We start from the raw sequence: 15,090 nt of genomic DNA, 5'->3' as shown, positions 1-15,090 counted from the left end.
GTTGTGATCACTTGTCTAGGCATTTAGAGGAATGATACATTAATGAGTGTATGTTACCACGTGTGATGCAAGATGGGGAACTTACGTGAATAAACATGGGACTGTCTGTAAACTCAGGGACAGGTAGGTATTATGATGGAATTTCAGGGTGGTTTTGTGTGTGTGTGTGTGTGTGCGTGTGTGTATACTGTTATGCAATGCCTTACAGGTCTTAAAGTGCATTTTTTGTTTGCCCCCACAGGTAGCGAAGTGAGTCAGGGTGCCTCCTGCATGCAATCTGATGTTGGTATCCATACAGACACCGAAGATGATGATAGGACTGTTGAGGCACAAGCATGGTTGTCAGAGGCCAAAACTGCACCATCGTTTGACATCCCCCTGTTAGCCACCCCAACCCCGCACACAGTCACAGTGTTTATAGATACCCCATCACCAGTGGCCATTAGCAGAGGGGCAGTTGATGGTTGGTGGCAGTACACAGGAGAGTGTGGTATCTATGCCTGCTGTGTCTGGACACAGCAGGCATAGCCAGATGTCCAGCAGGGCACCATATAGGCAGATGTACCGGGGTGCTCGTGGCCGCTGGTCATCATGCCCCTGGCAGAAGTGCCTCAACTGGTACCACCAGGCGCATGTTTCAGACTGTCATGTGAGCACAGGCACGTATGGAACTGTACACCAGACAGGGCCTGAGGCTGCAGAGGGCTGCTGTCTCATCTGTAAGCGACAACTTCCATAAACTTGCAGGTGCCCTCCGTGATTATACTGAAGTCATGGATAGATGGTTGGGTGAGATGGTGGGCCTCATTGACCGTGGATTGTCCATGCTCGAACATGTGGTGGGAGTGGGGTGATGGCTGCATGGACGTAGGCCAGCAACACCAACAGCTGGTGGTTGATGTGGATGTGCTCGGACACCAAGGTGCTCCCGTAGTGGCAATACTAGCCCCAGCACTCCAGGGGGTGCTGTCCACACCACACCACACCACAGCAGGCCACATACATATGGCCCTGGCCAGTCCCAGGAGGGACCTGGTTCCAATGGACATCTATCATCATCATGGGAGAGTAGCACATCGAAGCCTGTACCTGGATGTGCCCATGAAACCCCTGGCAGGCACAGTCCACGTGTCCGTGGTTGGAGGGGGTGAACTACACACCCTGCCAGGTATGGTCTGCAGCTCTCCAAAAAACATCTGTATAGGGCAGCCACATGGCAGAACTGTGTGCATGCATACCCACACACTATACAAACACACCTAGGGTAACCCCATACCTACACACATCACATCACCTGCCCATATCAGCTAATTACACCCCTCACCCACACACATGGTGTCAAATGTGTGGCTCACCCTCAGTCTCTGGCAAACCAACAACACACCCTGTGCATATGATGATACCTGTGCCACATCCCTGTCATCCATAACATCGATGCAAGGACAGGCTAATATGGTTCTGATGCACACTGAGACTGTACTACAGTGTACCAATGTACTGCTGTGTAACATGTTGTCAGCAGTAATGTTTAATGTCAGGTAGTGTAGCTGTCCAGCCATGATGCATTATAGCTGTTAGTAACACCGAGTGATTGTGGTTTCCATAATGTTATCCATTTGTGTTGTAGGTGTACATGTGTCAGCAGGAGGATGGTCTGCAGTCATATTACACAAGGGGTATGGCACTGTGTTGACACCATGGCTGTAACCTATCCTGGGTACAGTTGAACACGTGTCACAGGTCTATATAACAGTTACTGCCTGTGCCACATGGACAGGTGTCCCCCTGGGACATGTATAATCAGCAACCTGATGTAGATCCATCCACATACACACACAATCTAACTTGGCAAAACAAGGACTAGACCCCTACCTAGGTATGTAGTGCTACTGATGTGTATGGCTTTCATCGCACACACCACACAACATTTAGGATGAGGTGTGTTCCAGGTTACATGTTACATGCAGAACATCCCCAGACATGTACAGTATGGTAATGGGGATGTAATGGTTGTATATGGACAATACATAGTGTGATATACTATCATATACACATTACCAGACACATAACAGGCAGACAGACATCCAAGAGACCTGGGCCTATTGGTGCTAACTAACTTGTCAATGTGTCCAATGTGTTGCAGGTAGGCTGTACACAGCACATGCATAACTGGGCTGGATTGTGTTATCAGTTACCTGTATGGTTGATCATGACAGTGGTCACCATACAGTGGTACATGAGACATGTAAAGGGGGTACCATGGTGTAATGACAGTATACACAGCACCTGCACCACACTGTGGATATTGTACATACTGGAACCCATGATGACACTGACATACCCACCATCACACATCACCCATGACTGCAATACAACACATTGTCCATCCCAACAGTGGTGCTACAGGTATATGCATCTAATGCACGTGCCACAGTCATAGTAAGGTGATGCATTGTCATGCCTCACCTATGGGCAGCAACATCACTATCCATAATACTGTGTGGCAATGTGTATTGTAATAGGAATATGTGGCCTCGGAATGCTGTACCCTACAAATATGCACACATACACACACTTGCCAGAACTCAATGGGTATCCCATGCCTATCAACCCATTCTTACAACACTATTATGCTGGTACTGCAAGACTCCGGTAGCCATTGGTACAGCAGCAACCACATCTAACTATGGCAATGGGTGTTACTGTAGGTGTGAAGGCCTTCATGGTATTCCCAACTACAGGTGTACTAACACACAGACACTGATATCCTCAGTAATGCACACATACACATTTCTCAGTACTGGGGTGCATTGCTGCAGGTGGTCATAGGTGTGTACCTGGCTATTGCCTATGGAGAGATGGGAAGGGTAGGGGATGTGTGTACAGTGGTATCATGCCACCTGCCATGTGCCAGCAGCCAATCAATCGACAGACACCACTGTGGTGACCCTCAGGGTGAGAGTAACATGCATCAGCCAGTCTTCTTGGTGCCTCCCGCAAATAGCCACTGAGGTGATCCAGTTGACATATATGCAACATGTATTACAACACATGATTAGTGTCTTTGATGGAGACCTGTACTCAAACATGTTCTGTTGACTGTGGTAGTGTAGTGGAAGTACCCATGGCATGTGATGCGTACAGCGTGTTGTGTCCTATCTGTGCCAGTTATAACACAGCTGGGTAGACATGTCAGTGTCAGTCAAGCATAGGTTGCCTGTACGTATCCAAGCTGGTACCTGCCATCTGTACATCTGTACATTGACTGACAGACATCATCTTGGCAACTAGCTATGTAGAAGGATGAATGTGTCGACAGATAGACGTCTGACACCAATATGTATGCCATTAATACATGTTGGAAGCCCTCACTGACATGTGCTGTACAGACAGTAGTCTACAATTACTTTCCACATGTCAGATCATTATCCAGTAGGGGATATATACTGTGACAGAGCTCACACACCAGGAACATGACAGTGAAGCCTCAGAGTCCAGCTATGCATGCAGGGGTGCTTCCTGCCAGTACTATATTCAGCAATCTACTCTTGCCTGGGAAAGCACTGTCAACAGTAGTAATGGCATGATACACTACATGCCAGTGTGATGGCACATAACCTGGGTTACTACCCTTGTATGTAACATAGTCACATGGATAAGAGTGATGTACAGGTCTTATATACTCGAGTGTCCCAGACATGATACTCACTCCTCTTGCTACTGTAATGACGGCACATAGACGCATGTTTTCTACATGGCATTACATATACTTATTACAGATGTCAGTAACCTGCTATGTTATTAGACTGGGATGTGACCAATGGTTACCAGGGCTGAGCCATGCTTAGCAGGTGTCAGCATTGCTGCAATATAACAGCTGATCACATTTGCCCACTGGTAAATGAAGCCTACATGGTGTAAGCACCCATATGTTAGCATCGCTTAGCTTCATGCAAACTTGCGCAAATTGCTTAAAGCTGCTCAGAAGTGCCTTAACCACTTTGTATCCAACAGCCCTTGTTCTGCCCAGCAACAAAATAAACAGCCCTTGCAGGTCTTGAACCCAGAACCCTGTACACTATAGTAACAGTTAACCACTACACCATGACAGCTGTGAAGACAGTTGTTGTTTTCCCAATATATCTGTCAGTACACATATTGAATAGTATTGAACAATTGCTGTGACTTCCACAATTGTGTAGTACTTGTTAGTGATATTACTGTTGCACCACATATGTTGTTATATCTAAATATACACATATCAGATACATATGGTGTGATACATCTGGGAAGGTATACACAACAGTAATGTTTGCACATGACAAGGATATGGATATATACATATACATATGTAGATGTATGTCTACATGTACATAAACAATATATTCATATATATATATATATATATATATATATATATATATATATATATATATATATGTGTGTATTTATACACATCTGTATAGTGCATCATATATATGGCCATTTATAGATCTGTGTGTGTGTGGATATATATATATATATGTGTGTGTGTGTGTGTGTGTGTGTGTGTGTGTGTGTGTGTGTGTGTGTGTGTGTGTGCATCCTGTATGTACAGATATACCTATTTATGTTGATATATATGTAGCTGTCTATACGTATATGTGCATATATATCTAAACAGATATACCTATTTATGTCGATATATATGTAGATATCCATAACTATATGTGCATATATATCTATATATATCCATATATGTGTAGACATATATATGTATATATATCTGTTTGTATAGTTATGTATGATATATATATATATATATATATATATATATATATATATATATATATATATATATATATCCATATATGTATGTAGATAAGTATATGTCTATATATCTATATATATCTGTATACACATATGTTTACCATATGTCCAGAACATGGAGTGGAGTCCTACCTCAGCACCAACAGTCTCAACCTCTTAGTGCAAGGGGATGTTATGTATGTATTGCAGGTATAGATGTAGACTGTTGCTACTGTAACGGGGGTTGTCTTAACAGACATGTTGTGTGTGGGAGGTCACATCTGCTTTTGACATGTACGCCATCAGTTACTGACAGACATGCTAAGAACATCATAGTACAGTACCACTGATAGCACAGTAATGATCCTTTGGACTACAGCAGAGATATGACCAATATATGTGGACATTCTGGCACTGTCTGGTCAGTCCAGAGGTTTACACATATCCTCTTCGTGTGAGACATGTGGACCAAGCCTGACAATGTGGATGTTAATAGCCAAGTACATGGGTATATCACGTAAATACTGGACTACATATGCCTACACAGTTTATGCATTCACATACACCTGTCTGTCCTGACACATAATAACTGGTGGTGCATAGGTCACATGGCCACATACTACCCAGTAGTTCGTGACATACATCTGTACAGAATCCCACTGCTTTGTCAGAAATACACAGCAGTTATGGTGGCCTGGCAGCAGTATGTCTTGCAAATATCTCGACATAGCAACACACTGGGTTATTAGACTAAGCTGCTAGGCATGTAACAAAGCACTGTGCAAACTACAGCCAGACTGCCACAACACTGGACTGCATTTTGTATGGGAGAATACACATGTACCTGCAAATATAGCAGGCTCTACAGGCATGTCACAGCACAGAGTAACTGACACTTGTGAGAAAGTGCATACCCACAACCAATGTGAACACAGCCACATATGGTACGCAAGCTTACTATGACACTATATGGACTGTGCTGCCAACTGCATACAACATAACATATGTGCCACTCACACACTAACCCTACTTAAACTGGATCACGACACAGTGTGGTTCAATGCCTGTCTGTGGTATGGGACATGTGTGTGTTTGGCCCTACAAACATGTGAGCCAATAGGGTACCATACACTGGAGCAGCATGTAATATCAGATAGAACAGGACCAAGAACAATGGCATCTACCACAGTCTGTGCACAGGCCAAGGTACGTATTCGCAATACACATACTGTCGACAATCACCATAAGTACACATACCCCAGTACTGTACACACAACCACAGAATGCCCAGGTTATATCCTCAGAAATAACCTCTACTATACATAACATGTCTAGTAGTCTGATATCTGACTGGCTTGTTATCAGGTATGATGTCAGTAAATAATGGTGTACAGAACATATGCACCTTTTACTGCATGACATATGTACAAAGGTTGACAGACTTGTGGCTGGAGCCACAAACACTGGGCCAATATTGGCATGTTGCTGTCATTCCCTCATACATTTACTGTTGTAACAGGGTTTGTTGTGACATATGTCCTATGAGGGATATGAAGTTAGTAACTCTCATGGCTGTCACCATGTACTGACTGCAATCCTCAGACTATGCTTCTGCAGTTCTACAATAGGTGCTCTGTGAGTAACACAAGAAAATATGTCTCCAAACACTGCCTAGTCTGCAGATAACCCTACAGGTGGGAGTTTCCTCAAACACATAACACTGTCATGACAGATATTAAATCATGTAGACCAGCCATATCCACACACACCCTGTTAAACCAACATTACTCCAAATGCAGAAGAGCAACACTTACATTCTGTAGTCATGTCTGGCACATCCCCCTCCTGTTTTTTGGCCTGTCTCCACAGTGTATCTTGTTATAGGTAAATCCCAATACCATCTGTGATGCTATTTGCCAAACACCAACATGAGGTCTTGCTCACAGTGAATGAAAAGGCCCAACACCCACATGATGTTCCTAGATATTGGAGTGTGTTTCCATGCAATTGGCTATGGGAATATTACCACAACTGTTCCACATGCAATCAGCAAGAGGGGGACTGCAATTCATGCAGAGGCCATCAGCTGATCATGAGCATCACTTACAAAACACAAGCTGCTGCCTAAGCACATCATGTGTACTTCTCCACATCCACCAGAGAGGGGAGTGAGAGAAGACATCCACAGGCTTGCCATAGTAGGGCAATGGGAAGGGAGTGTGTGTGTATGGGCTGTAACCCATTCATCTAGAGGCAGACATACCACACTCAGGCACACACAGGTTTATATTCCACAGGTACGTGTATACAACTACTAGATGACTACTGACTTGTACAGTCATGTTGCACAGTTAGCACTAACACCACAGACTCTATAATGCTGAGGGATTCCAGAGGCAAATGTCTACAGTGATTGACATTTACACATCATGTGGTTTTAGCCAAATGGCTGTGTGCTGGGTGGGACAGGCCTCATGATGGATGGCTCTTTGTCACTGTCACTCTCTTCCACACATCTATGTATATGTACATTTGGCATATTATAGTGTGTTGTTCTTGGATATGTGTCTGTATTCCTATCCAATGTGTGTGCAAAGCATGACTGGTGCATACTGAGGAGTGTATGTACTAACATCTGCGACGGTCAGATATGTATAGTCCACTATTGTTGCCAGACATGGGCTTCATATAAGTGTGTGAGCATGCTCAGTATAACCTTTCAGTATTTTGTTGTCTGACATAGCCTTCATTTCTCTAAGTGTGGGAGCATGCCCAGTATGACCTTCTGTATTGGATGTGTGAATCCATTTCAGGTAGATTGTACTCTGGTGCAGACTTTTGTGTTCTACACCTAAAGCTAGCAAACTGTTTCTGCGGGATATCTGTAGATCAGTTGACAATATGGGGTCAAATTGGGCAAAGGATAATGGGTTACTGTAGGTAGCTGTGTCTGTGCTGCTTCTGCTACATGGTCCTGGTGTTAGCAGAGATATTCAGATATGTGTATTGTTATGCACTGTGATGTTTTATGTCATCAAGTACTGTCAGGTAGACATATTTGTTTGCAGTGATGTCCTGGGAAACACAGGGTGAATGCAGCTGTGTCCAGTATTGTGGTCAAACGTCTACATATTCGTGCACACTCATGCCATTCTGGAGGGGGAGCTGCAGACACTCACTGCTGGGTCTGTGTAACTGGTACAGCACCTTGGTATAGTGGTGGCAGAGGATCCCATACTTGTACATCCATCAACGTGACAGTATGGCCATATCTTGCTGTGCCAATACCTCACAGTTGTGCAGATTCACACAGGTTACCCAGAGGCAGGGGTCATACTTCTGGACATTACCCCTACACATTGTGGTTTACTAGCAGGTTTGTAGCCACCCATTCTTGTGTTTGCAGCAAGGGATAGTATGTGCACACGGCTGAGTTTTGGACTTCATACACTTCATGCCGCCCATGCTCCCCCCTCTGTTATTCTATCCTCTTTCATGCATTGTGCAGAAATTCTCTGATATTTTCCCTATAGTTATCACCTCATCGCAGCAGTACATTGGTGTTGGTCCACAGTTCATGCAGTAGGACATGGTGGACATGTTACTATGATTTGTCCACATGGCCTTGCATATGGGTTTTGTGGGCTGTGTTATGTTATTTGGGAGTCCATGACATAACATACATTGGCAGTACGGATGCATCACAGGCCTTTGGCAGAAGACTGTAGGCTATTTGGTAGTGATGCAGGCCCAACTGTAGCAGCCCTTTGCATTCTGTCAGCCCTACAGTCCCAGACTGCAGTACAGTATATTCCCCTGGGGTGACAGGGTAGATGTGCTAGGTGTTCATGCCAATACTTTCTGTCAATATTGATCCAGTGGTGTGAATGCTGGCAGGGTGCTGCTTACAGCTAGGGATACGCCTGCATGGGGCACCTGCTCTGCATGCTGCATTCTTTCGTGATTGCCATACACAGGTGTGGGTCATATTGTACTCATTCCCAACAGTATGGATATGACCAGAGAGATACCTGTGGGTGGAGGTTGGGTGAGCTGGGTGCATGTGTGCTATGGACACTACTTGCATCTTACTCACAGATATGCATGGGACATTCCACTTATGCTGGCTTGTGCAGGGACATCAGCTGTTTCTCAATACATCATTCCTATGACCTTTGTGGTCTGCCAGTGTTTGGCAGACGACATCGGTATTCTCTACTACAAGCCCAGATAATGTGCTGCAAACCTGTATGTGCAATTCCAAGGGTGTGTCCATTTGACAGTTACATATTATACACTGTCTGTCTGGGGTACTTCCCCCTGTGTAAAAAGTAATGTCTTTCGGCTTTTCCCGGTTAGGGGTCGCCACAGTGGAACTCCGGTCCACTAATGATTGGCAGTGGATTTATACGGTGCTGAGGTGCCAGCCTGACGCCCAGCCTTCAAAGAAGGCACACCCATTCATGCACGCACCTACCTGCATGCCTTTAAATGTCACTCAACCGCTGGGAGGACATGCATACTCCACACAGAAGGCGGTCCAGCCGAGAATCGAACGGGAGAACCTCTTGCTGTGAGGCAACAATGCTAACTGCATCCCCCTGTGTACTGCTTGTATATCTGGGCTGACAGTCATGCCATGTCCATTTTTCAGATGGTGACACAAATTACTTCCAAACATTTACAATGGCTTACTGCTAGAATGTGTTATACTGGGAAGCATTGTGTTTGACACTGCAGTTGTGAGGACTTGGCCCTGTCATCAGCAGTACTGGGCAATGACCACCAGGACAAATCTCACCATGCATACATACTGACCACTCTCACACAATATACAACACACACCATCCTAACGTACGCAGACCTGCATATTGTACACATGATACAATCTATCTTGCTACCTTGGCCAGCTCAGGTAATCTGTGCTCCACTGTTATTATACCTACACATACATGTTACTACATTTCTACATAGGATTGGGGGGGCATACTTATGTGTTACTATGTGTCTATATAGGAATGGGGGGACACCTGACTGTTACTACATTTCTACATAGGATTGGGGGCACACCTGTGTGTTACTACGTGTCAACATAGGAATGGGGGAGCACACCTGACTGTTACTACATTTCTACATAGGATTGGGGGGGGACACCTGACTGTTACTACGTTTCTACATAAGATTGGGGGGCACACCTGACTGTTGCTACATTTCTACATAGGATTGGGGGGGCACACTTATGTGTTACTATGTGTCTATATAGGAATGGGGGGACACCTGACTGTTACTGCATTTCTACATAGGATTGGGGGGGCACACCTGTGTGTTACTACGTGTCTACATAGGAATGGGGGGGCACACCTGACTGTTACTACATTTCTACATAGGATTGGGGGGCACACCTGACTGTTGCTACATTTCTACATAGGTTCATAGGTTCATAGATTAGTACTAGGCTAACTGCCCTTGCGAGCCATTTTAAGCCTAGCCAATTATCCCTTGTGAGACTCAAACCTTGCACCTTGTGTTTGTAAGGCAAACACTTTAACCATTAGGCCACCCACCCAACCCTTATAAAGACAATTTTCAACAAAGTCCATACCTACATAGGTTCAAAGATTAGTACTAAGCTAACTACCCTTGTGAGCCATTTTAAGCTTAACCAATTATCCATTGTGAGACTCAAACCCTGCACCTTGTGTTTGTAAGGCAAACACCTTAACCATTAGGCCACCCTCCCACCTTAGGATTGGGGGGGGCACACCTGACTATTACTACATTTCTACATTGGATTGGGGGAGCACACCTGACTGTTACTACATTTCTACATAGGATTGGGGGGCACACCTGTCATTTGTACACATTTGCTATGACTGTACTGGTATGTCAGGTACTCCATTTCATTCTGTATTCTAACTTATCATGCTGACTAGAGGCATATCAGTGTACTACAGGTCTTAGGTTTGATTGACCTACATTTCAGTTTCTGACTTCTTACCCTTCAGAACTAACATCCCACTGCCTGACCTGTTGTAGTCTGTCTGTGTAGGCCTCGGGGGGGGGGGGGAGGTTACTCATGGCCATCAATCAGAGGCCTTAGCACAGCCTTTGTTTGTGTTTGTCTGCACCTGTTCTGCTGGCTGAGACTGTTGTTGCATACATCACAAGATGGGTTGCCAACTGGCTCATGGACAGAACCCACATGGTGAGAGTTGCGGGAGTTAGGTCCGACTCTAAACCGGTTACTAGTGGCGTTCCCCAGGGCTCAGTCCTAGGACCCCTCCTGTTCGGCATATACTTCTCAGAGGTATAGGCAAGCACAGGAGGACTATGGCCGACCAAGTTCGCAGATGACTGCAAACTAGGGGCTATAATTGACTCTCCGGCTGACACAGACATCCTCCAAAAGGGTTTCACTGAGACGGATACCTGGTGTCAAAATCATGGACTCAAGCTAAATGCCAAAAAGTGCGTAGTCATCCCCTTTGGAAAAAACAAAGTGCCCACAAACTAACACATAGGTGGTAGTCCCCTAAATACAGAAAACGTAATAAGGGATCTGGGAATCCAAGTAGATAGTAATCTCACCTTTGATAATCACATTGCCAAAGTGGTTAGAAAATCCTTCTACATGGCCCACCTAATCACAAAAGGGTTCACATCCAGATCAAAAGAGGTCATTGTGCCTCTCTACTCATCACTCATCAGACCCATCATAGAGTAGAACATCCCATTTGGGATGTACCTTACAAGACACCTGCAACAACTGGAAAGACCACAGAAGTACCTCACCAAGAGGATCACTGGCCTCAAACATATGCCCTATGCAGCTTGACTGAAGAAACTCCAGCTGTACTCAGTTGCATACTGCCTACTCAGAGGTGATCTCTGCCTGACATATACAAGGCCATGTTCAACCCAGAATTGATGGACATACTCCACCTAAAGAAAACCTTATCCCCTCGAGCCACATGCTCTAGGGATCTAAACCTCACCACAACAATAAATAGGATGTGCTGGAATGATAGATTCCTGTCCCAGAGACTTCCCATTCATGTTCTGTTTCTGTGTCCTTTCCCCCAACCCTCCGTTAATGTACCATGCCTGCACTGAGTGCTACAGCTCTCATGTTTTAGTTACAAATAAAATTCTCCTTTTTAAACTGTAGCAAAATGCCTGCTGCAAAGGTAGCAAGCAGTTGCTACAGTTTATTCCCTGCCTGTATGCAGCACTATAGCACTCAGATTTTAGTTAAAAAAATATATATATTTTTCTTTTTAACTGTAGCAGACTGATTGCTGTAACGTAGCAAGCAGCTGCTACAGTTTAGACCATACACAGAGTGCTGCATCACTCAGGTTTAACCACAAGTACAGTAATGGCTTTTAAAAGCTGGTATTGCATTAAAAATTCCTCCAAATTAGCTGATTGTGCCCCTCAACACTTTGTACCCTGGAGCAGTTGCCCCTGCCCCCAAGCTATGCTACTATTTCAAGCCAGTGGATGTCTCTGTGGGCCAAATTTTGCAACCCTGCTGTAGCACTGCTCACATTTGTTTAGTTGAGTTAGTTAGATATTTGCCAGTATTGGTACTTAGAAGAGGAGAGTAGGTTATAAGAAGGTAGTTGCAGTATGACATTTTGCAGTGTTAGGAAGATAGGGAGATGCCCTATAGCATGCTTGTTTTTTTATGTGATTTTTTTCCCCTGTATGTTGAATGTGGAAGTCAAACTTTAGGTCTTGATCTATGTAAACTCCTCATAGTTTGGTTTGTTTGAAGAGGTAATAGTGAAGGTTGCTTTCTGTGCTGTGTGCTGAGCAGATGATGGTAGAGATATCTGTGTACTGTACTAAGGTGCCATTCATACTGGCCAGATCGAGGTCATTAACAAAGAAGCTGAACAGGATAGGTACCAGTATGAATCCCTGTGGGACTCCAACTCCAGCAGGAGAAACAATGAGATGTCAGTGAGCCATTTTACTGCCTTGAGTGTGTTAGAGATGTAACTAGAAAACCAGGATGGAGAGAAGTTGTCAAAGCTTAGATTGGAGAGTTTTTGTAAGATTATAGGGTGGAGAGATAGTGTTAGAATCTTTAGCTAGTTTGAGAAAGACAGCAGTATAGTATTTGGCTCTGTTTCTAAACTCTCTGAATTTCTGATAGTTTGGCTGAATTTTGCTTGTGGCTAAAGTTTTCCAGATATCATCTTTAAGTTTCATGAGATGTTTTGTGCTTCTGGATAGCTGGCAGGCAGGATTTGACTTAACTAATCTTTTTCTATGTTGGGGCTAGTTCATTTATGACTCTTAGGAATATATTATTGAAGTGAGATACAGCGTCATCGAGTTGGTGCCCATGGTGGTGCAGAGGCTAGCATTGTTGCTTCACAGCAAGAGGTTCTCCAGTTCAATTTTCAGCTGGGATGCCTTCTACGTGGAGTCTGCATGTCTTCTCTGCAATCACATTTGTTTCCTCCGGGTGCTTGAGTTTCCTTCCAAATTCCAAAGACATGCAGTAGGTGGATTGGACACTCTAAATTGGCCATAGGTAAGAGTGTGTGTGTGAGTGAGTGTATGAATGTACTACCGCTGTGTAAAAACCTTGGCTCAAGATGATTGTCACTGCTGAAGTGACACCCCGAACCCATGTGCAAAATGGGAAAAGGGGCTGAGGATGGATGGAGGGATACAGTGTCATTGAGTGGTAGGTGCTTTAGGTTAGTCAACTTGTACGTTTTTAGGTATGAGATGAATGTGTCTTTTTTGAAATGTGAGAAGTTGCAAGTCACATTAAAGAGGTGTTGCTTCTTCATTTTTGTTTGCTTTCTTATAGTGAATATAGTGAGATTGTCTCTTAAAGAGTGTGAGAGGGTCCCAATGTTAAAGATTTTGCCTGGCTTAGAAATGAGTATCTATTCTGTTTGAAACCATTGTTATTTTTATTGTTGAAGTGAGTGGGAGTGATGACAGTTGTGTTAGTCCATATATATTTATGGTATGGGTACAGTTATTAGTGGAGAGAAAGAAAGTGTAAGGACTTGAAGTCATCTAATGATAGTTTTTTATCGGGGATTATTTGATGCTACCCAGCAGAAGAGATCTATGATTGTTTCAGGAGGGATATAAGCTTCTATAATGTAAAAGGATATGTGTTGATTTAGTTTGAAAGTAGATATGAAGATTTCTGTTTTGTTGAATGAGGGTGTATTATAGGTGATAGGGTGAGCTGTAGAGTGTTTTTATAAAGTATTGTAACTCTACCAATTCTTTTACGTTTTCTGTCTGTCCTGAATATACTATAATCTGGTGAGAGCATTTTATTATCTTTTGTTTCATTTTGTAGCCATGCCTCTGTTATTACTACAATGTCAAGAGAATGCAAGGCAAACCATGCATGGAATTCTGGTAGCTTGGTGTAGATGCTTCTAATGTTAATATGGACTTAAGTAGAGAAGAGTAATTTTTGTAATATTGTATGGGAGATACAGGACTGATAGAGGTAGTAGGGTGGGATGAGTGCGGGGCAGAGACTGGGTCAGCGTTAGGGTATATGTCACCACTGCGGTTTAATCTTTTTTCTTTTCTTTTTTTTTTTTTTTACAAGAAACATTTTTATTAAATTATCTTGTGTGACACAGACAATCTTACATTTATATAAATTAAAATAAATCATAGCGGCACAATCTCAGTTGGAAACATTATACCTTACAAACCGTGCCAACACAACTGTAGCTGCAAACATTATACATCACTTTTAATATATCCAGTCATTGTCGCTCATTCAGATCCTGCCTTCTTTTAAACATCGTTCCTCCTCAGCATGTAGTGGTCCCACAGTTCCCATTTTTTCCTGTGTAATTTACTTCTACCCTTTTCTAAAGATCCCAGTTCCAGTTGTTTTATCTCTGTTACTATCTTTGTTACTTCTAGTAAAGTTGATTTAGACTTTGATTTCTATTTTCTATTTTTTGTTTTTTTGGCAACCATCATAATTAGACTCAGCAAGGCCTTACTATGTCTAGATAATTCTAACTCTGTATCATAGCTCAAAAATATTATTTCCCTAGTCACTCCAGTTTGCTCACCCACCATCTTTGACAGAGCAGTCTGCAGGGGAAACTTTAAAGTCAGACAACTCATTATACTCCCAGAAAATTTGCTCCCAGTTACCTATTTCTTTTCCATCACATCTCAAACAACTGTGTTTTAAGTTTTGGGAGCTGTAGTGATAGATTGCCTTCCATTTTAATTTAGTTTTTCGTTTCAGGCTGAGTTTGTTTGTTATGTGGGCTCCATTTGAGT

Source organism: Protopterus annectens, chromosome 4.part1, assembly GCF_019279795.1.
Source record: "Protopterus annectens isolate FY-2018-M chromosome 4.part1, PAN1.0, whole genome shotgun sequence".
Classification (NCBI taxonomy): Eukaryota; Metazoa; Chordata; order Ceratodontiformes; family Protopteridae; genus Protopterus; species Protopterus annectens.
Note: the sequence above shows the minus strand (reverse complement) of the source record.